The sequence below is a fragment of the Acanthopagrus latus genome, chromosome 15, assembly GCF_904848185.1.
Source record: "Acanthopagrus latus isolate v.2019 chromosome 15, fAcaLat1.1, whole genome shotgun sequence".
Taxonomy (NCBI): Eukaryota; Metazoa; Chordata; class Actinopteri; order Spariformes; family Sparidae; genus Acanthopagrus; species Acanthopagrus latus.
In genome coordinates, this window is record NC_051053.1 from 11,367,958 (window position 1) to 11,391,690 (window position 23,733).

Here is a 23,733-nt window from a genome sequence, read left to right on the forward strand (position 1 = left end):
TGCGGCAAACAAGAACGCACGGCCGGTTGTTTCATTATGGAAACTTGTCAAACAAATCGTTGGACTTGAGCTGAAAGGAGCTCTTAAATTGAAAGATGTGAGATCTTCAAGAGTGAGGCTTCATTCTCACGTAGAACACGAATGCATAGAGTGAAGTCTAGCCAATTGTAATTCTGTTGCCAGCCTTGAGAGGGTCTATTTTCAAACACTCATGGGATGAGCAAACCCTGTTGTGTATTTATTTTATATATGAATCTCCAAAATTAGCTGTAGTATTGTGGTTCAACAGAAGGTAGTGCTATCTCAGTGGAGAGTGTATCATTAAAAATGAACCTATTTTCATTTTGCTCTGTCATTTTGACATACCCGCTGCACACGAAAGAAGAAAGATTAGAGGGGATTTAAAGTACATCTGTTAATTTGGGTGTTTCTGAAAGTAGGTAGCCTATGTGTTTGAAGTTTAGTTCATACAGCATTTGAAAAATCATACACTGCAACATGCCTTTAATGATCTCCAGTTCCAGCTACAGCAATGGCTATCATTAGCAGTGAACACTACCCCATTAAAAGCTTATTATTTCTCAAAAACGTTTTAGTGCGCAGGCAACAGATAAAGAAACATGTGGTGTCGAGGAGGGCTCTCAAATCACAGCACAGTCCTGTGCCTGTTATTTTTTGCATGATTACATGTAGAAGGGGACTTCTGGGGTCCACTCGGTTTCCACACCTTTCTGTGGCACCATTATGGCGTTGCATTGTTCTGATTCGAGCACCACACATATGAGTGGGCACCGGGACAAAGAAAGCTCTCCCACTGCAGAATTTGTCTCATCAAAGGGCTTTTGTTGTGTGTGTGTGTGTGTGTGTGTGTGTGTGTGTGTGTGTGTGTGTGTGTGTGTGTGTGTGTGTCTGCCTGCATACAGTATGAGCATAACATACACACACAAGAAACAGCAACTCAAACAGGGATGTACTGACAATCCACTGTCATGTTTACAATAGCACCTCTCCAGGTTTTTCTGTGATGAAAAAGATGCTTGTGCTCTCACAGTCTTTGTTAAGTTCTGGAATCTGTCAGCTATCAACAGCAAGCACACAACTCAAATGTGCATTTCCCAAACAGGAAGTTTTCTGTTCATCTTTCAGAAGCGTTGACAGATGTAGTTTAAAAAAAAAAAAAAATCAGGATTGGCTTTTATAAGCAGAGATACCTTTGTTTTTAAGATGGGGTATAAGTAATGTATGGGGTAAAAAAAAAGTGTTAAGTGTTGTTGTTTATCTACCATCAGTACAATGAAAGTAATAGTTTCAGTGCCAGTTAAGCACAAGCTAATAGTATGCTAGTTTTCAGCAAAGTCTATCATCATTGTCTAGTCTCCTGGGGTGCCTTCCTATTCCTGAGCTATTAAAACACTGGGGTTTAATTACCTGACATTATGGAAATGCATACCTGAGGGGGGTGCTTCATTTACTCCACCTAATCAGAGATTGGAGATGTGGTTGCTAATCAGTCTGACACAACTCCCCTGTGTGTGTGTTGGTGTATGTGTGTGAGTTGGGGTAGTGGTAGTAGTGAACAGGGTAGTCTGGGGGTTGAGATGTTGGATGCTTTCTAACCACATGCGACTTGGTGTGATCACGGCAACAGCCCACTGGGAGATGAAGAGTGTTCGACAGCCATCTCATCTCTGCAGTGGGGTTGATGAATATGGAAGTAGGGAGGTCTAAAAAAAATGCTGCTTTATGCCTTTTCATTTCCATCCTCCCTGTATCCTCTCCTTTTAATGATCAGAATGTCATGAAACATGTTTCGGCCGTTTATCTTTGAGCACACCGTGCTGCTTGTGCACACAATATTTCTGTGATCTACGAAGTCGGTGAGCTCAGCCCACAGTGATACATATCAGGGGAGACATTAACATCCTAAAATGGACGGAGACTTGCTTTAACAGTCCGTCTTCAAGAATGAGACAAATAAGAACAGCTGGTAGAGAGGCTAACCTACAGCTGCACACAGAGCAGCCCTACACCGTTGGCACCAATGGCTGCGAGCTAGTCCCTTATTCAGTATGACTCGCTGGAGAAGTGCTTCAATTATCCTGAGTGAAAATCAAAGCACAAATCCATATTTGGCCACATCCACCCCATAATGCATATTTTATAGTGTGTGTATTAATTATAAACTAGCTCTCCTTGCTGTTTGTGCCTGCCCCAGGCTCAGTCTGGCTATCGTGTGGTGGATCAACACATTTCTGCCTTTAGGGAAGCAGTGGGAGAGCCAACAATTAGTATTATCAGAAGACCATTATCTGTTTCTTCTACAGTGCAGCATGCATGTGGAGATGTCTCTTTGAATGCATGTTTAATGGGTTTCTGACTTTGCCATTCGTTTCAGTGTCCGCTGGTGTGTGCGCCCCCTCGAGAGTTTGCTGGAATCAATTTCTTGTCAAGGACAGAGCAGGCGTGCAACTCCATCTCTGAAACAACTACAAAGATCTAGGGCGGCAACAAACAAAATCGAATAATCTGCTGATTATTTTCGCAATTAATTGTTTGGTCCATGTCAAAAAGTACTGAAAAATGCTAATCACGATTCTCCAGAGCCCAATGTTGCGTCAGCAAATTGATTCTTTTGTCCATCCAACAGTCCACAAACCATCATTTACTATCATAAGAGATAAAAATGCAGGAAATATTTAAATTTAAGACGCTGCTGGAACAAGTAAATATTTGACACTTCTCAAATGAAACTTTTAATCTATTAGCAACATTTTTGGTAATTCATTTTCTTTGAATAAACTAACTGGTTAAATGACTTATGGCTGCAACTCAACAAGGATCCTATCACATCAGACAAAACACTCCACTGATCTTTGAGCTTTCATATTTCAGAGAACCTGAGTAGGTCTTGTAGCTGTAAAGATAAACCTTGAAGGTTTGCAATGACCCAGTAAATGAGAAGAAAGAGTGGAGCCACAGGAGTTGGAGTTTGTCAGGAGTGCTGCTGCGAGTTGTCCCAGTAGTCACCACAACATGGGCCATAAATCTCAGTGGAAGGGCTCCCCAGACTGCCTGTAGATGGCAGGTCATTAGGAACTGCTGGTCCACGGCATTAGGCTGGCCCATCAAACACATGCCTGAACTGTCATTGTGGGAGCACCCACTTCCTGTCTGCCCTTTGAACTCCTAACCCCCATAGCAACCTCATTTATCCCTCAGCCAATGACAATACAGTGGGGCCGCTGCTGTGTATTTTCACACCAAGAAAATATTGATAACAGAAGCCTAGCCGGAGAGTGTGACAGGCGCGGTTTATGGATTGTGGCACTGCGTCAGGAAGCCGGCACAGACACAAACACTGTGAAAAGAAATGGTGAAACCACCTCCCTGTCTCAGTGTGTCCATATATTTGCAGAGCATTCATAAAAATGGCTTGTGTGCACTTCAGTGCGCGAGTCCCGTGTGTGCGGAGGGCAGCGAGGCGTGGATCTGAGCTTTGTGTGCGGTGTGTCGTCAGCAGAGCCCTAGATCATGCAGTTAAATGGGAAGTGCTAGTGCATAACCACAAAACCTCAAGGCAGTAAACAGATCCACTGTCTACCTTCTGGTCTCTGCTACCTCAACTGAACCCTTTAAATATGCTCCATCGCATGCACACTCACCTTATCCTTAGCAGCCGCTCACATGCTTCTCAAAAAGCTCAGAGGTTAATAGTGTACTGTGCTGTGACTCTGGGATAAAAGGTGGGCTCCAGAAACGAATAAAAAAGTTTTATGGTTCTGGTTACCTGCTCTGTTGCAAATAGATAGGATGCTGAGTCAAAAAAAAAAAAAAATCTTGGTGCAATTTTTCCAAACACTGCGATATAATGTCAACGGCCTATCTATGTCTGCAAACCGTACAGGCATTTTAGCAGGATTTCCAGTAAATATGAGTCAAATGAACTGTGACGGGGCCGATCTTTCCTATGTTCCATATTGACTGCATACTGCTTGATATCAGCAGATTTCAAGACCACTCGCTGCAGCTGCTTTTGAAGCATGTCTCACCTGTCCACACGAGAGGAATTCCGATTATAGCAAATGTGATTGAAAACACACAAACCGTCCCAGATAAAAGCAAAAAACTGGGTCAACAGAGCTGCTCTTTGTAACCGCGAGTCACATCACTTTTGTCTCCATTCCTCTGCTTTAATTAGAAATCATACTCACAGCTAATTTGACAGGCACAATTAGCATCGACTACACCACAATGAACTACAAATTGATGGCCTACAATAGTGGGGGAAATAGTTCAGAGAAACAAAGAAGACAAATCATTTGCAGGCTCTTGACACTTAGATGCTCATTAGATGTTCTTCGCCATAGTGTTCTGATGTCTAGCATGTCAGCGCTGACACGTCGATGTTCAAAGAGGCAGTGGAGTGAAGGACTTTAGCAGTGTTTTTTGAGTAAAATAAAGTGCCGCACCACACACAGACACGTTTCCACTCCAGCAGCCTTCCCTGCAGGCACCACTATTGGGCCCATTCACACACACACACACAAAATCACATGCACAAGTACACACATGCGCAACCCAACACAACTGGAAATATTCAGACTAGCATTTAATATCATGTCGTGTGTAGAGCTCTGTGTTGAACAGAGGAAACTCTAACCTTTAATGATGAGGGCCTCCTTTTTTCTTGTAGTGGGTGCCAAAAAAGCGCAAATAGAAATAAAAATTAAACGAGCCACCAGTTGTGGGATGAGAGAGCAGGGGGAACAGTGGTATTTCTTATTTGTGGCACATTAAAAATGCATGCTACACCACACATGCTGCCTCGGCTGATAATACTGGTTGGCATTTTCGTTCTTCATAGCTTCTAGTGATCCCTAAGGAGCCTGACTGAGCCAGACAAACTTGTGGTGGAGGTGGCATGATCCCAGCAGCACATTCACACGCACATACAAAAAAAAAAAAAGCCTGAAGCTTGGCTCATGCTTCATGTGCAATAAAATGCTGTAGTGTCAAAATGATGCAGTTGTGGCTGAAACAAGTAAAAGGGGTTCTATTCCATACAAGAGTACATACAAATCTTAAAGACTTCTCCAAACAAACAGAATTTGGAGTTTCAGCACAGGTAAAAATGTATGTTAGCAACCAAAAAGAAGATCTGGCCTTACATTAAAACCATCACAGTTACATCACAATTAAACCCTGCAGATACTATGTTAACTTTTTGTTAGGACTGCACAAATAATCAAAATGTTATAAAAATCGCTCAAATGGCCAAGTGCAAAATCCAAATTGCACAAGCTGCAATTTTCTGATAAAACAGATTTACAAATATGTACTGCAGCGCTGCAGAGATGCTCTGGCCAACAAATCTTTTTTCTGCAGATGTAAGAAAACACGGTTCTTTGGCACAGACACCAACAACTGTCAAATCATCATGACTGTGATGTTCTTTTCAATGAAAATGTAAATCGTGGTGCAAAACTGATCAAAATGAAATCACAATATGATTCTTTACTATATTGTGTTAGACTACTTGTTATTAAACATGAGCAACTTGTGTCTGCCTCTGCTGTGACACACAAGCCGTTTCATAAAAAACACCAAATTCAATTTAATACTGCCAGCCTTAAATCCCCTGTCTTCCACGCCAGCTTACAGTAAGTTACAGGGTTTTTCTGCTTTGTAAAATTTTAGGAGGGCCTTGTTGCAGACCTCGTTTACCATTCATTGGGTTGTTATATTAAATTGATTTGGCACAGGTAACATAAAGCAGGTCTCATTTCTCATGTGTATTGATATCGTGTCAGCGTTCAACACAAACAAAATTCCCATTAAGTTGGATTGTGGCCTGAACTTTGGGCTTTATTATTTTCAGCTCAAGCTATTATAAGCTCATCTTGCTCAAACAGGCAGTCGACGGCCGTGGGATTTCTTGGTTACCTTCACTTCTGCATACAACAGTTCATGTGTCACCACCTAAGAAATGAAGATTTGTAGCGTGTCAAAACCTCATACTTTACATTTCATAATCGCTGTAATAACAATGATGCGAATTCTATTTTGGGTTGGATTTTATTTTGAAATGCTCATTACGATATCAGGAGACTGTGGGTGGCTGCTTAAACCTGAACATATTTTTAGCTCTACTTGTCATATACCATTGATTGTTGGAATTATGTTGTTTTTGGAGGCTCTTTTCAGAACTACAGCAGTAGTGTTATGATGTCTGAATGTATCAATGTGACAACACGCTGGTGTCACAGTGATTAATCCCTTTCCTCCGCAGGCTTGTCACCTTCATAACAAAGCAACAATACCAGATGCCAAAGCCAGCCCACACGTCTATTGTTATAATTACCTGACCTTCAAATCCACATTAATGAGCCCAGGATGATCCCATTCTCTTTCATCATTTGGCTTCCGAGCCCTCCTTTTATCTAACAAGGTCACCTTTCACAACACTGCTTCTCCCTGAAATACACATCCCCCTCATAAATATACATCTACCTGCATCTGCTCAACCCCCAATCCTGAGAAGGGAGCTCGGAGAAATTACAAGAAAATAAAGCTGTAGGTGGGCTCTGCAAAGTGCAAGTCTGTATTCTTTCTGAAGTCGACACCAAGGGAAAGTCAATGCCATCAAATAAGACACAGAAAACAACTTTCTAGCGATTGAAGTGTTACTTAATAATTGTTTTGAACACGGAAGACAAAGCCTATTAACATGAACGAGATAGACTTACTGCAAGGGCTCTGAAGGCACGATGCAAGGGGGCAGTGATGACAGCAGGGTTTATTAGATGAAGTTGTTTCGATCCCCTCCCACTATTTTAATCACAGCCGCACTGTGGTTGTCACAAGAGAATAATGGCTGTGGTTTTTGAGAAACCACAAGTATAATCTCAGAAAAAAAAACACATTCAATTGTTCATTCCTTCAATTTCAGCCATGTTTTATAGTAGGACTATTGTTCAATCTAGAACATTTGGAAAGGGTGAATCTGAGTTTCACATGATATTGAAGAGAAATTCCGGTGTCTTTAAATCTGGTCTCTGTGTTTACATAGCTTGTTGTGTTAATGACAAATAGGCACAAAAAAAATGGAATATGTCCAGCAGATACAGCCTACATTGGCTGCAAAGTAATACTTGAGAGCACATTTGACCATCAAAGTTACGTCCACTAAACACTTTTTTCACTGACTGGTGTCTGACAACAATATGGAAAGGAGCCCTACAGAGTTACAATTATTTGTGTTTAACCAGAAACAGATGCTATATTGACTCCACTGACAAAAAAGGGAATTTCATTATCGTAAAACATGAAAAAAAACAACAGAAGCAAAATATAATTCACCAAAACCGTCTTGGTTCGTCCTTCCACTGTTCCAACAATTACCATCTCTGGTTTGGTCAAAACAAACCCTTAATACATGAAGATAGTTGGGAAAATATCAGAAAATGAGGGAGAGAGTGGTAAGGCATCAAAGAAGCAGTGGGGGAAACAGTGTAGAGCAAGAATATTTTCAGATCTAGCAAGGCTGCGTCATGGCTGCCAGCTGAGGAGATCTATTTTCATTGTTCATTAATCTGCCATTGTTGTTTTCTTGATTAAATTATTTGTTTTCTGGCCTGTAAAATGTTTGAAAATTGTGACAAATGTCAATCACTGCTTCCCAAAGATCCCCAAATGTTTTGCTTTGTCCACAACCCGAAGACACTTAGTTTAATGTCATAGAGGAGTTAAGAAATCAGAGAATATATACATTTATAGAGCTGGAAACAAATCTTTTTTTCTTCTTTCCTAATTATTCAAACCAATTAAGCATCAATTTCAATACTGCCAATTAACTTAATACAATTTATCAACTGTGGCACCTTTCATGCATATTAGTCTTTTACTCACTAAAATATGTAAACATAGGGCCTGGCATTAAATATACATGAATTCCCCTTGAATAAGGAAGGGTTGTTGAAAGTCCAGCAAGGAAAATACTGGAAAAAACAGATGAATACTCAAAATACACAAATTAAAAGAGTTAACTATACGTAAATGTTGACAGGAGCATTTCTCACATATGTTAATCTATGTCTTGAGATCTCTTTGCACCTCATTGCTCACAGGCCTGAGGCTATCCCACAGGACACTAATAATACATGAGACATTTACAGTATATCAGATGACTAATGCATGCTAAAATAATCCATACAGAGAAGCAGATATGAAGCCACATTTTCAAAATTATATGTTATACACTGGGAAAAAAAATATAGTTTTAATATGCAAAATGTTATATGGCCCAGTAAGATATCTCAGCTGATAAAGTCCAACCCCTGCGCATGTGTGCCAACTTTGAAGAGGCATCATCATTTTCTAGTTGAGATTAAATGGGTTATCTGCAAGCTTCACAGGGCCCATGTGTCAGTGTGGAGCTCTGGCAGGATTTGGGCCAGCAGCTGCATATTATGGATTTATCCAGTCACATTTCTGGATTTATCAGCCTTGCCTTGATGCAGCCTCCTCCTTACTGGTGATCAGGCCTGCTAGTATGGTAAAGAACCGCATGGCTCCTCGGGGCCTTCACAGTCCACTACCCACAGCTAGGTACCCGCCAGGCAGCCAGACAGTTCCCCTCACTATATCCAAAATAACATGGCTGGGATTTCTCCAGATGGAAGAGCCAGGACAGCATTAAATTGAAGATCCTCAGCTACTGAAGTGTGGTCTCTCAATCGACTTCCTTACATATCACTGTTTTCTCTTCGCAGTGGAAGTGTGGAAATGAGGGCCTTGCTTTTGATAGCCAGGGCAAAGGTATACACACTCAGAGTTGGACTCTATGTAGCTTAAGTGCAGAACATTGCATTACGGGAGAGTGCATGTTCTTTTTTAACACTAAATGTATTTTAACTTCTCTTACTTCCTTTGTAAAATGCACTTAACCGGCACTTAAGAAGATCCATTCCCACCAGCGTCTATTTGATCACAGTGGTGTAAGTGTTGAGGTGATGTGTGAAGTGAACCCCGGCTCCTGAACCACTCCGTTTATGTCACAGATCTCCCGAGAGCACCGGGTTGCCATGGTGGAGAGAGAGTAAAAACATTTCCACAAAGTATGTCTGGATATAGCACAAACCATGAACGTGATGACTGAGAACCTTCATCAACATTTCCACGAAGGCATCTCCTTTTCTGCTTATTGAACACTGACGCTTAAACAGGGTTGTGTGTTAATTCAAAGAGGCAGTTTATCACCAAAAATGTAACACATGTAGAGCTTGTACGCATATTTATTTTTGTAGAGCGTGGGATTGTTAATGGACACAATTAGGGGAAACCCACTGATTTATTAATGTACAATGAAAAACAACAATTTACAGTATGTAGCGGAGAACTGAGCAACTATATAATAAATCAAAAAATGATGCAGTGCTGAAAACAGGAAGGTTATACATCTTAAAGCAACTGCAAAAATGTAAGACATTCCTTCTTTGTCTCAATACACTACTTGTAGAAACTGATGCTTCTGGATCAGGAGTAACAGAGTCTAAATGAACACACGTCAGTTCAGTCTACTGAAGTACGTGATGAGAGCTCTTACAAAGAGGGCTGATCTCATAAATAATCATACCTGTGCTAACATTAATAGCGACAGTTGTAATGGTTTGATCATAATGGGAGGTATTTACTTGGAGACAGTTATTTATTCCCCATACTTTGTAATGGAAATAAAACAGTTTTGCACCTCAAAGACAATGTCTTCCAGTGTGCCACCTCAACTCACAGCTGTCCCAATCACAGGCCACATTCTAAGGCATGAAACCTGCGACAAAAACAATGCAGTTCTACAAACGGGCTTTTGAATGTGAGTTGCGAGCTGTGAGGGTTATCATTTCATGCCCTGCAATCATCATAGCTGAAAAGGGACGACAACTGACAACTGTGCATTGATATCCCCATGTCTCCCTGTTGGATGTTGAAGTTTCTGAATACTACAGCACTAACAGCAAAAGAGGGTTCACACGTACGTAAATACCTCACAGTTCCTGCCTTTTGAAAAACAGCGGAATTAGCTCAGATACTGAAATGTCATGGTCTGCAACAATAATAGCAAGGTATTGTTTTGAGCTTCTTTCTTTTGTAGCACCTATGGATCACACCATGTTCACTTCAGTGCATCTTCAAACAAGCATCTGTTTTTTTTTTCCCCCTCACAAACACATTCACTCAGAATCCCAACGGGTAATTTCCTGCTTACTGGTATCTGTAGCCCTTTGTTTCAACAAAACAAAAAGACAACCTGTTTTCAATTGCTTATTCAAGGGGCATCCTTCAAGGCATCCTATGAAATAGTAAAACGCAGCGCTGACACTATGAGAATTATACAATCAGACAGGCAGAGTGTTTTCCTCTTGGCCGTGTCACCAAACAAATCTGAGCTTGAATAAAACAGTGTTTTGGCAAGATGAAGAGCAGAAAAGAGTCAAATGTTCCAATCTTATTTTAGTTTTCCGACCATCTTGTCCAGTCTCGAGCGCTGTTGTTCTTCGTGCCTTGCTTTGGTAATCATCTGTTTATGTAATCTGTATTGATACAATCCATCAGACTGCTTAAATCAAGTTCACAGCACTGCACCTCTCAGTGGCCTGAAATATCCTGCCTGGCTGATACTCATCCTGTTTTAGAATCTCTCCTTACTTCATCATCCAGTCTGAAGTCGTCCTTTGACTACCTTTTAATGATATTTAAACAGGGGACACGGTTCTGCTTAATAGAAGCACTCTAGCTCATCAGAAGACATTACATGCAGAATAATACAAAGTTTCCCTTTATCTACATTTGCCTGAACAACTGAAATCCTCCATTGGAAGTTCTCATCAGACTAAGAAGCTAGGCGTGGCAAGGAAATTGCTAATTACACCATGACCCTTTCATTAATGTATTGCATTTTGCTTCAAAACATAATGCTTGAATCTGTTGTTGTAGCACTAAGTGTTTCTCTTACATACACAGGAGAACAAGGACACATAAGAAAACACATCACACTAAATAATTGACGGACGTGGCGCAGGCTGAGAGAGTGAAATGATTATCATGGGGATACTTAACTCAGAGAATAGATTGACAATGGTTATATCTCTCTAAATGATATTGCCGTCCTCTTGCTGAACTTTGTGATGCTGCTTAATTGCAGCCGTTAATTGGCTTGCCTCCAAGCTCTTTATTTCATTGCTGAACCCCGACTCACATGCACTGTAGCAGTCTTAATGTTGTGCGCTGGGCCGTGTGCTAAAGCCAAGATTTACACAAGATTCCCTCCCTCTGATGTGCTGATGAAAAGGACATACTTTTACTATTGTGCAGAGATTAATTGAACTAGCATTAGTGTGACTTTAGGGTTTCCTGTGGGTTTATAAACACCCCTGTAAGAGCTAGCTTTCCCACCAGGAAGGTTTAAGTTTGGATGTCAGTGTTGACAGGTGACAGGAGTTTTCTCAGGACAGGCCCTTCTAAAAAAGTCTGGGATACAGGATAAAACTGCAAAGATTAGAAAATAAGCTGTCAACTATGTAATTAATTGCAAACCATTTTGATAAACGATTAATGAGTTTAAGTAATTTAATCAAAAGGAGAAAAAAATGCCGCTGTTACAAGCTACAAGCTTGTAAGTATACCTGGCTGATGTGACGTTGTTAATCTGTTTCATCTGGATAAGCCAACAAAGGCTTTGAAATGGGGATACAGCAAGCCTTTTAGTTGTTGCTTTGTATCATCGAACACTTACATATAGTTTTCTTATTTTGATCATTGAATATGAACATTTTGGAAATAATAACCATGATGACAGTAGGTATAATGATATGAGAGACTTGATTTTTTTCTGCAATTACATTGAAAAAGTATCTATAAACACAGGTCGAACTCAACAATTCACAAAAAAAAAAAAAAAAAAGAGTACAGGTAGGCAGCCAAAGAATGTGGGTGATTGCGAGAAGCAGACCCTGTGGTCTTTCTAACCAAACCAGGCCAGTTTAACATGAGACTGTCAGCTTTAGTGTTCCTGTGTTAGAGCCTCTACAATAGGAGGTGGGGTAGTGAACAGAGAGCCACTTCACTTTGGCAGCTCCAAAACACCAATCAAACACTTAATCACGCTTGCACACTAGTTACATTGTGAGGGGCCTGTCACTTCTGGAGAGCCAATTTCTGTGCCTTTTACACATGCTGAAGAAAATGAAGGTTTGAGACTGTGAGGCTGACTGTAGAGCTGAATGTTAAAGGAGAAGAAAACACTGGAGGGGCACCCCTGTAAGATTTATTTAACTCAATACTCTTTATATTTACTTTGCCGTCCATGGAGTGTATAAGATGGAAATGGGGCACCGTGTGCAACGCAAAATCAGCATGAATTACCCAGCTTTAACTCCACTCAATTTCAATGGCCTTGACTAGACATTTCCTGAAGACACAGATCACAGTGTAAAATAATATAATTCCACCCTCACTTACATACTGGGCTAACAAAATTCTCTTGCAGGTGGGAGCCTGGGAATTGAAGAAAAGCCTCATTCTGCCCCCCCAAAAAAGCAGCAGATATGTGGAAGGATGTAATGAAAGCAGTAGACAGCTTGAGGAGGAATTCTGCATAAACTCAAACAAGAAGTGATAAAATAAAAGCTGAGAGAGGTGCACAGGATTTGTTTGTAATTCAGATTGGGGAGGCCAAAAATGGAAGAAGAGAAACTGACAGAAGCAGAGGATTAATGCTCCTGTTTTGCTGAGAAGAACTCCATAAGAACCAAATACACTATGCCAAGTCTTTTCCTCTCTAACGACTTACAAGGCAGAAAAACAAAAAAATAACTTGTAAGACATATATTTTTTGTTATCCAATGTAACACACGCATACTCATTTTAATACTGGTGGATCAGAAAAGGCAGTGAAGGCAGCTTTAGAACAGCTGGAGGGAAATGAGTAAGGAGGCATGATTATGTAGTCTGGAAATTCACTTTTCGGTGGGTGTGAGACGTGTCAGACACATAACGGTAATACTGCCACGATCAAAATATCTGAGATCAATCAGGCTGGTTGTAACTGCACCACTCTACCATTTCACACTCTCCAATATGACCCAATCAGTTTGATCCTCAGTGTTGTCCGTCACTAAATCTCCCAGCTGTCCCTAAGACTACTGCTCTGAATGCCGTTATTATGGGAAACACAAAAGTTGTTCCAGTGGCAACCTTAATAAGCTGAGTCTCTACAAAGAAATGATCTTTGTAAAATTCGCCCCAAACATAATGTCAGAGGGCAGACAGACCTTCTGTGTAACCACACACTCCACACTAGTCAACAAGACCTTTACGTTCTCAGGCCCATTCAATAATACCTATGGTTACACAGTCCGTTTCTAGCTGAAGGAGAAGGACTCGGCAGTAACCTTGCATCCCAAGGACACATGATTTGAAATGCATTGGGTGCCACAGCACTGTGATATATCCTTTTTTCCAGAATTAACCTCAGCTAGTCTTGCCTGTCACCAACCAATCAGGGACTATGAGTACAGACAGGTCCCGAGTCCAAGACACACACATTTTGCGGCACCTTTTCCTATGTTTACCTGCTCATAGAGCAGGAGGCAAACATGACAAATGGCTCAAAAGATCTTGCAGGTCAGCCAGCTGCATGTTTGACAAATACAATCTAATTGTGAAACATTTGCTTGAGAAATCTTTTTTGGAAAGCTGAAGGATGGAAATGCCTCTGTGACCTCTATTAGAGGCAGAGATCTATCTGTATTCCAAGGTTATACCTCAACCATGCTGCAGTCCAGTCAGTGGGCAAAAGGGCTCCTGTCTGTGTGTCTCCAAATAGTAAATGTGAGTGTATTGTGGAGAAGAGAGAAAACTGAAGCCACAGATGGCTAAAAGCACACATGATTAAAATGCAATTCAGTTAGGAGGGCGAGATGGATGAATGACCTAAATAGAATCGGCAGCTGCACAGGTAGACTGACTCCGACTAAAGTGGTGTCCATCAGAGGGTTTCGATTGGTCTCACAGTGTCATAGTTGGCACAGTTTAAAATTTGAAAAAAAAAATAAAGATGATGATGGCAAGGATACATGAAGAATTCTATTACAAATGGAAACCAGAAAATATGAACAAACTCTGATAACTCTGATTATTGAAAGCAGACCCAAATTCTTTCAATCTTCTTAATTAAATGCCAAGTCGGAGGCATCTCTTTACAGCATAATAACTGTCATGCTGCTAAATTCAGATTTGGCATCAGATTAGTGCCTTTGAGCTTTCTCCCTGAATACACTGAAAGAATGTGACACTGTCTGGATTAAAGCACCACTTCAAAGAAGAGGGACTTTGTGATCATTAATGGAAGTTCTAATTACTGAGGCGCTACCAGTGGAGGACCAGTGCGAGCTCTCGCAGTGTTCATCATTTATGAAGCTGGACTACAGCTTCAACCCTCCAAAGCGTTTAATTGGCTTATCTCTTCTTCTGCTACAGAAAAACACAAAAGTAACACAATTTCAGACCCGTCCAGAGGAATACTATCTGACAAACCCACACAGTCTGCGTCCACAAAAATCCCATTTTATCAACCAGCAAGACAGGATATTTGCCACTTTATGCATTTGAATTTAAAAAAGGGATCATTTTTTAAAAACATAAAGGCAGCCGCAAGCAAAAAACTCTTGATTTGGTGGAAACATTTCAAACACATTCTCATAGCATTCCCATTACAAGCTTACATCCTACTATGGATTCATACCATGTCATGGTGCAAATTCTACTAAATTGCTGGCCTGCTACAGTCAAGTCCTGATAATAATGTCCAGAGCATCTGTCAGCTTGATTTAACCCCTTCACTGGTGAGGCATACAAGCATTATTTTTCCCACTGCAGGAACTGCCTGTTCAATCTTATTTATTAGTCATACAAGGGAAGTGGAAGCTTCTTGCCCAGTGTGCAAAGGAGGATGTGGTTAAATCTTTACTTCCATCTTTAATGAGATCTGATGCAGGATGAAGCATGATCGCTAAAACACAATACAGGCCCGCTGGGCTGCACACACTAAAGCAATAGATGCTGTGTGATGAAGTGATGTACACAAACCATTAGGACTGTAACAAATAGTCCACAGTGGTTAGCTTTGTCAATCCCTCAGACAAAGCCTCACAAGGTAGATGGAGGGGGATGTTTTTGTTGTTCTTAATAATATTAATCACTATAGTTGTCGAATAGTGAGTCTGAAATTGAGCTAATTCAAGGTAGAATGTCAAATGGTGAATGTCATATTACAGATGTGTAATTATTGTGGTTCTGTGTTTTTGTTATACATGACTGTTAGATTAATAAGTACATGCCATCCTGTCTCATTTAGCCTACGGACAGTCTGCTGACATAATGAATCCAATCAACCTCCTCCTGAAGATTGGACTGATTATTGACCCACTTTTTTTTTTAGCCGGCAAGGTTTCCTTCACCTTATTTAGCCAATGAAGCTCTTTGTGATTATTATTCTGATTAGGAAATGTCAAGGGGCCACACTTTATGAATCTCCAGTTCATGTTGACAGGTGCAACAGCATGAATGAGACTTGCTTTAAAATGTTGGAGATTAAGGGGCCACTGAAGAAAGGGATCAGATATGGTAGAAGTTGGGGAGCTCTGTAAAAATAAAACAGAATATGGTCACTTGCAAATCCTTTTTGACCAATACGCTACTGAAAACAATACAAAAACAATATATCTAATGTTATATCTCAACAACTTTATTAATTGATTGATCTTTTTGGAAACGTATGCCTATTTCGATCCCAGCAACATCAACAGACAAGTTTGGAGAGGGCCATCAGAGGAATGGGAACTTGTGGAATGCTCAAAAACACCTGTTTGGAACATTCCACAGGTAAACAGGTTCATTCATAAGAGGTGATAGTATCGTGATTGGGAATGAAATGGGCATCCTTGAAATGCTCAGTTGTTCAAAAGCAAGGCAGGAGAGAGGTTGAGCAATTTTTGAAACCGTTACTGTATAAAGAATATTACCTACACAGGCTCAAGTACACTGCATAAAACTTTTGTCTGTAAACACAGTTTGCTGGAAAATGATTGATTTCTGCTGTATTTACCTTTTACAGTGTCCCAATATTTTGGGAATCACGGCTGTAGAAAGTAAACCCAAAGAAGCTGGAGTGTTTGCTTCCCTGCTCACCACTGTAGTGTCTGTCTGGATGTCATGCAGAAGCTCGATAGATAGCTAACCTGCAAAGTTTGCAGAAACGCATAACAAAATACTACAAAGAGTGTAAGCACAACAGATGCATTCAAATGTAACAGACGCATTCAAATGTGACTGGACTTCACTTCTGGTTAAACCTGTATTTTTTTACATTTTGCGCTTGCAGTTAATTTTACACCATGGCTACAGCAGTCAATGAATAAGTACTGAACACCTTCCAAACAGACTATTTAACACCAAAAAACAGAAGAGGTGAAAACTCTAGAGCATTTCAAGTATTGCAGGATGAACATCTTCAACATTCTGTGCATACATGAAATTGATCGGCTCAACTGCCCTACCCTCTGGTACGTTCTCCATGTTGTGTTAACATGTCTGTTAGATGGTTCAAGCATGTGTGTGGACTGAAGCCATGTGAAAGGACTCTTGCAGAGACGCACTCTTGACTGATAGGATTAGATATCCTGACATGTTTTTTTCTTTTTTTTTCTTTTTTTTTATCTCACAGCAAGTAAAAACACTCACTCCATAACCTCAGTGGATATACTGTACGTTCCTGTTACAAAGTTTGACCCATTTCCCTGACGCCTTTGAGATATAAAAACATACTCTTTCAAGCTCGGCAGCCTGCTCGGGGAGAACTGATACCCTGTCAATACCTCTCTTTTCCTTCCCTCCCCCTCGTTGCTCAAAGAGTGAGCATTCATTCTTCAATTTGGCCTAATCAAGTTTGAATCGAGTTAACAGCCGTATGTCAATCTTTTCTAGCACTCCGGTTGCAGATATGTAATCTCCAGTGGTGTCTCCTGGGCATATTTAACTCATACATAAACACAGTGATTGTCTCCTGCAAATATATAACATGTCACTGCTGGCCAGACAGCAGGTATTGGTTACAGCCACCCAGTCTAGACAGACTTCATACAGGCTTCCCTTTAAGTTGACATTTTGCAACAGAAACATCAGGAAATCAAGCATTGATACCAGTTCGGTTTTAAAACAAATACTTATTTCCTTCTTGTCGGCACACATAGACATAAGGAGCTAATAGACAGGCTCTCTGTAAAATACAGCACGTTAATAGTCGGGTTGGTTTGTGAGGGCCAATGCTCCGTATGGGAGGCTGATTAAGCAGGAGGCTATATTCAAGCTAACAGCCCAGAGGACAAGAGGAAAGGGAGGGGTCCCATCGTGGGAGCCCATTGGCCTCACAGTGTCTCCTGCTTGACTAATGTAATCTATGATCTCTCCCATCCCAATTAAAAGACGAAATGGCCTCAGAACAGCTGTAAAGGGAGGCCTCACAGGAGTGCGCTAACCGCTGCTAATGTCAGAAGTCTCATTTAAAGAGCAGCATCTGTTTAGGCTGCACAGAGGCCTCATGCCTCCGAGCCCGCTAACAGCAGATACAACCCTGCCCATCTGGAACGTTGCAGCAACACTCGCCAACTCACGCGACCCACTGACACTCAAACTGTTTTGTTCAAGTCGGGGAGACACCTTTGACTTGAAATGTTTATTAAACTGTGGCTGAGGTCGAAGGGACCATTCAGAAGGTTGCATTTTATTGATTTCACTGTTAAAAGTTCCTCATTGAAATGTAGGTGATATATTAAGTATCACAATGAAATTGGAAATGCTTAACTCTAAAACCACAGGAGGCACAGAAGGCTCAGCAAACATCAATATCTGGAGGAAAAAAAGCAGTCAGTGTTCTCAAAACATTAAATCAAAGTGCTGTTATTCAGCAGCAATAATAAACATGTCTGGCTCAAAACATTTCATTGTCCAAATCACAGCGATGGCTGATTGAATTAGATGATTACAGTATTTTTGAGAGCTTTGGGTGGTAATAACATGCGGTACAGTGTTTATAATGAATTGATTTCAACATGTAAATAATACGTGCTGAGGTTGTAAAAGCACTGGAGCCACTAAGGGAAGAGACTTAAATGCAAACCAATAAAATGTGCAGGTATGACCAAACAGAGAGCACATGTTAATGTGCGTGTGTGTGTGTGTGTGTGCGTGCGTGCGTGTGTGCGATGCCCAAAGCTGTTAAAAATGAACCCTTCGATGGTTGGATTTTACTTGTTTAACAGAACTGGAAGCCTGTAGCTTCCTCCAAATCTCGGTCCAACAGAAACACTCCACTGTTTCGTTCTGATTCAAGGAACAGGAAACAGCAGTGCATGCAGCCAGGAAATGGGCTGCCAAGTGAGAGAACAGGAGGTCCAGTAAAAAAACAATTGACAGTTATTTGTTTAGGAAGACAGCGGAAGGATGTTCACTTCAGCAAATCTGATCAGATAATTCCATAGTTCAGTGGCTTTCTACGGGAACGATGCCCATGCATGTTCATCACTGCTGTCAAGAGCAGCTGTAAACACTGATTATGTCATGTCTCCATGAGGTCATCTTCTAATCAAGTATCCAGCGATGTGCCCTTGTGAGTAGAGCACTTCTTTCAGATGTTAACGCATTAGAATACTGCAATCAAACGAGACTTCATATGCGACTTCTTATTTTTTGATAATATTTTCTATGAAGAAAACATCTATAGTGTGCAGCGGTATAAAATCACTCACAATAAGTTGATCGTAGTGAATTTCCATTATCGGGAAAATTATAATTCAGTGTGATCATGAACTCTTCACATTAATTACATGAAGAAGCTATCTAGCCTGCTTACGGTCCACATTAGAGTCCTTTATTGGTTTCCCAGATGCATTTTGAATTGTCTCAGCCTGTCACCATGGCTACACATTGTATTTCCAACAAAAAAAGTTCAATTGGACGTGTGTGTAAATACTACAGCTTCTCAACTAAAAGCAACAGAGACATGAGGAAATCAGAATGTATTTGTCCTTCCATAAGACACTTGAACTTATAATAATTATAAGACACATCTATTAGGGTTTATTAGTTGATTTAGTGCATCATTATGTGTTTATAAATGTTGTCATCGAGCCATGTAAATGCATTTTAATTGACTATGATTGCCTCCATTACATACTACAGGTGGTCTTCATATAAAGTTTTACCTATTTTCTGGAAAACGTTATATCTGATAATAAAAAAAGAGGCTTGATAGAGTTGCTGATCAAAATAAGCAACTTTTTTAACTTTGCCAGCTGCACAGACTACTTGCTTTTTAAAACTCACTTTCTAGCCCTTCTGTTTTGGCAAACATCGCCTACAAATAGCAATTTCAAGACACACCCAATTCCCCATCTCCGTCCCAAAAACTTCTAGCTACTCTTTGATGCAGTGAGTCGCGACGAGTAAACCTCTGGCGTCTTGACACAATCTAAACACGACACGACCATCTGAAAGAAAATGACGCAGCAATATAATGACTGCTGTGTTTTGGATTGTGATACAGAACCTGATCACTAGACTCTCCTAGGATCTGTCCTGTAATCAGCTAAAATACAAATCTCATCAAAGTAGCCTTGATTTGGCACAAAGAAAGTCTAAAGTGAAGTTATTGCACATCAAAATCCAAACTTGTGTATTCTAATAGGTAAGATGGCAGATTCGTGATGGGGAAGAGAAACCCTTCTATGGGCTTCCACAATATGCACAGACATCCATTGAGCGTAGCATATAGCTTCTCATCCATCGCTCCAAACTGCATTTGGTTCGCAATTTCATGTGATTGGTTGCACTTTTTGCATGTGGCTTTGGGCCGCATTCTTTCCATTCCCTGCTTTTATATTATTTCCACCTTGGGTAGATGGAACAGCTGTGACACCAAGATGAATCAATTTCAGCTGACTTGAAAAGAAAATCCGTCCTCTATCAGCTCCCTGAATGCACAAGGATCTACCAAGTCTGTCTGTTTTGTCACATTGTGCTGGTTTATTTCCAAAATAGCAAGAAGAATATAAAAATGCGAGGCTGTAATGTGAATTTGTGCCACATGCTAATGTTAACTGCAAATAATTGTCTTCATAGGTGCCTGTACTTTAAGGAAGTGGGGAAGAGATGATTATCAGATTTAAGGGCCTGATTTATCATTGCTGTACACATGCACCGAATCATCAAAAACAATAGCAGGAAGCAGCTGGTCAGTTGCATACTCAGCAGCATTCAGACAGCCCAGATTAGGGAAGAAATATTGGCAATCAAGTTTAACGCGTACACAAAACTGCAGTTACCATGCAGTGTGTTTGTTCCTGATTCAACATATTAAACTCAATATACACCAAAAAGTGGGCCTTTAAAAAACATTTCACATACAATCATATGTGACATCATTTTAATAGTTACTCTCTGTACCTCTCGATACTCAACATCTCAAAGCTTTTGAACATGGGGGTAATCTACCACACGCTGTATTTCTTGCTCTTGGAATCGGTGCAGCTGACACCAAGTCAATAATTATAGTGTGTAGAAACACAAGATTCCTGAGTATCAGCAGATCATTATCTCTCTGCTACACATTTTCTTGGATTGGTTAAATTGTGCTCATTAACAACATTAATAACTGAAAAACTATTTACATGGAAACAAGGACCCTTTTTAGTTGGAATGATCACAGATGCACTCTGAAGAGCTATTTTTCATGGTTAACCTGCAACATTGTGACTCCAACACACTTGGCAGTGAACCAAAGGTCAGACCTACACATGTTGTTAACAAATAAAGATCACATCTCCACACAGCATTTTACCATTTCCAGGCATCTCCATCTTTCCCTAAGCAGGGCTCAGGTTAGCAGTATGCATTATTCTCCGAACCAATGCAGAGAAAACAGCCCCAAACCATTCACATGATGCAGAATAATAACATGTATATACATTAAAGATACGGTTTATGTCATAACTTATGTGTTAAACTCTAAATCCACTTTCTTGAGTTAGTAAATTATGCTTACGCTCATTATCACATTCAATAGATCCTGGGCCCTGTCTTTAATATTCATTACAACAGATGTCTTTCACCCTTGTTCTGAGAAAAAACAATAATTCATTTTGTCCTCCAGACAAAAATCTCCAAAAGAATCCAGGCCTATGTCCCAAAGTGCACCATGCCCCCAAACAACAATGCCAACATACCACTTTAAATACTTCTACCACTACTATTATTACAACTTAGCAGAGACACTTCGGTTGTGTGAATGAAACATGAACCACTAACCAGACATTAAAGTAGACCTACTATACTTTTTGGGCTTTTTTCCCTTTCCTGAAGTGCTTTATACAGATTCTTGTGAATGCAAAAGATCTTTAAGGATAAAGAGATCAAAATTCACACCAACAGAGGCTCCTCTCTCCCACACAAAACAACGCACCTGAAACGCTTCATGAGTATTATCTAATCCCTTTGTGACATCTCGCTACGTCACCATGTCACACATCTGCATAATTTATGGCAAGCAGCTGGTTTGGAGTGCAAAAAAACGATTTAGCACAGCAGCTCTGTTGTTGTAAGGTGTGCTGGGCCAGGCATTTATGGCAGGATGGGTATAAGCTTTACTTCATATTTCAATTCAGTTTTGTCCAAGACATTTTTCTGCACCAGGACATTCAATTCACTAAAATATTGTTTTACCTGACTTGCTATCATGGTTAACAACAGTAAATTACTTTTCCAACTGATCCATGTCACTCCATGCGGAGAGCAACTAACTGTGACAACCTAATAACCTATCAAAAAAATACAAAGACATGATTGCAATATGTACATGTTTTAAAGGTTTCCCGGCACCAACCAAATATTCACTTTAGTCTTCCATGGCTCTGCATATCAGATGTCAAAATCAGTTGCCATGTTGTTGTTCCTACTTTAGGCACCATTCACATGGATTTTCTCAGTCAGGAACTAATCTTTCTGATTTTTCTTCTAATACTACAACACACATATGCATTATAAAAGAAGAGTTACATACAGTGTGTACAGTTCAATGAATTCTGGATGGCTACCAGATATTATTTTTAGTCAATTAACTAACTGTGTCATTTACTTATCAGATATAAAAACAAAAGAAGTCACATCACCTTGCTTAAGATGTTGTAATGTCTTTACAATGAGTTTAGCTTAAGGATTTATTTCGATCAGTGAGATGCCTTCTGCTTTTGAAGAATAACAATGCCTTGCCTAATTAAGGACTGTGCAAGCCATCAGCTTCCATGTTTATACTTCTCTGTGGAACATTATCTCCAGCAAACCCTGTCATCTTTCAAGTACTTGAGTATTTTTGGCAAAAAGAAGCTCAATTATTTCCTCTGAGATTAATTGCCTCTTAAAATCACGATGGAATTTTTGACAAAGTGGGGCAAGACTGGAGGTATTTTCACTCTCCTTGTTTCTCTTGTCTGACTGCATCAAGTTCAAATACACACAAGCTCAAGGTCTATTTGGAGATGGAGTAGGGTTTGTGCTTGAAAGCGTCGGAGTAAAATCTAGCACATAAATTGTACAAGCGTAAGACAGGCAGGAGAGGTGACTTTACTCAGAGAGGGAAACTTAACTACTGAGTCATATTATTGGCCCTCAACGGGATTCCAGTCTCTTTTTTCAAAACTGGGCCTTACCAAATCCTCGACTTAAAGCAACAAGAAAATCGAGTCTAGCGTGGTTGTTTAGTTTACGTCATGTCTTTATTAAAGGAAGGCAGAAGGGGGGCTCCTCTGGCAATAAGCAACCTCCACACAATCTCGTATAAACAGTCCACAGCAGCTTTCTGTATGCATAAAGACAGATTTGTTATTTGCTATGGCAAATTGTGGTAATGTACAATCTATCAACTTTGTTATACTGGCAATAGTGTTGCTGTTAGCAGTATTTCTATACGCAGATGGTTCCATTTAGATGGAAGTGATACCGTGGAGCCAACATTTCCCATGCAGTGATAAACAGATCAGCTCTTGGATAAACAGTTGCAGTCGCATGGCGTTTCCCATTCCATCCAGCTGAATGAGACTTTGATGGATACAGAGTGAGATGTGGCACAACACATCGTTTAAAATGATCAGAAACAGGACAACAGGGAACTAAATAATGTATTCATTGTGTTTACAGATGTGAAAGGATTTTAAAAACTTCATGTAGTATAATATGTGATTTTACAAAAATATATTACATGATATCAGACTAAACTACCACATCATTAGTGTCCTCTCATGATTAAAAGGAATGGGCTATAAAAAGTGCATTCCTCATCAGTCAATAATAGGCTATATGCTGCCTCACTTCCTGTCCGTTGATAATGCACTTGCCACATCTCATTTTTAAAATGTGCCATTGATTTTTCAAAATGACCAGCCAAATAACTTTAGTCATATTCTTCAGCTCATTTGTGTGGCTCTGCAGTCACCCACCCACATGCTCCATGTCCTTGTTTCTCAAATGATTACATTACATAAATAATGCTTTAGGCCAGAGTTGAATTAGTACAACAGGATGCTTGATCCAATCTGAGCAGGCTATTTACAGCTCAACTCACTGTAAGAGCAT

At 40.2% G+C, this 23,733-nt stretch overlaps 1 protein-coding gene across 13 annotated transcripts in view; it reads right to left on the minus strand.

Annotated features, from left to right (window-relative positions):
• Window positions 1-23,733, minus strand: part of macrod2 (mono-ADP ribosylhydrolase 2) — a 421,900-nt gene that overhangs the window by 295,583 nt on the left and 102,584 nt on the right. The gene's annotated exons all lie outside the window — the stretch shown is intronic.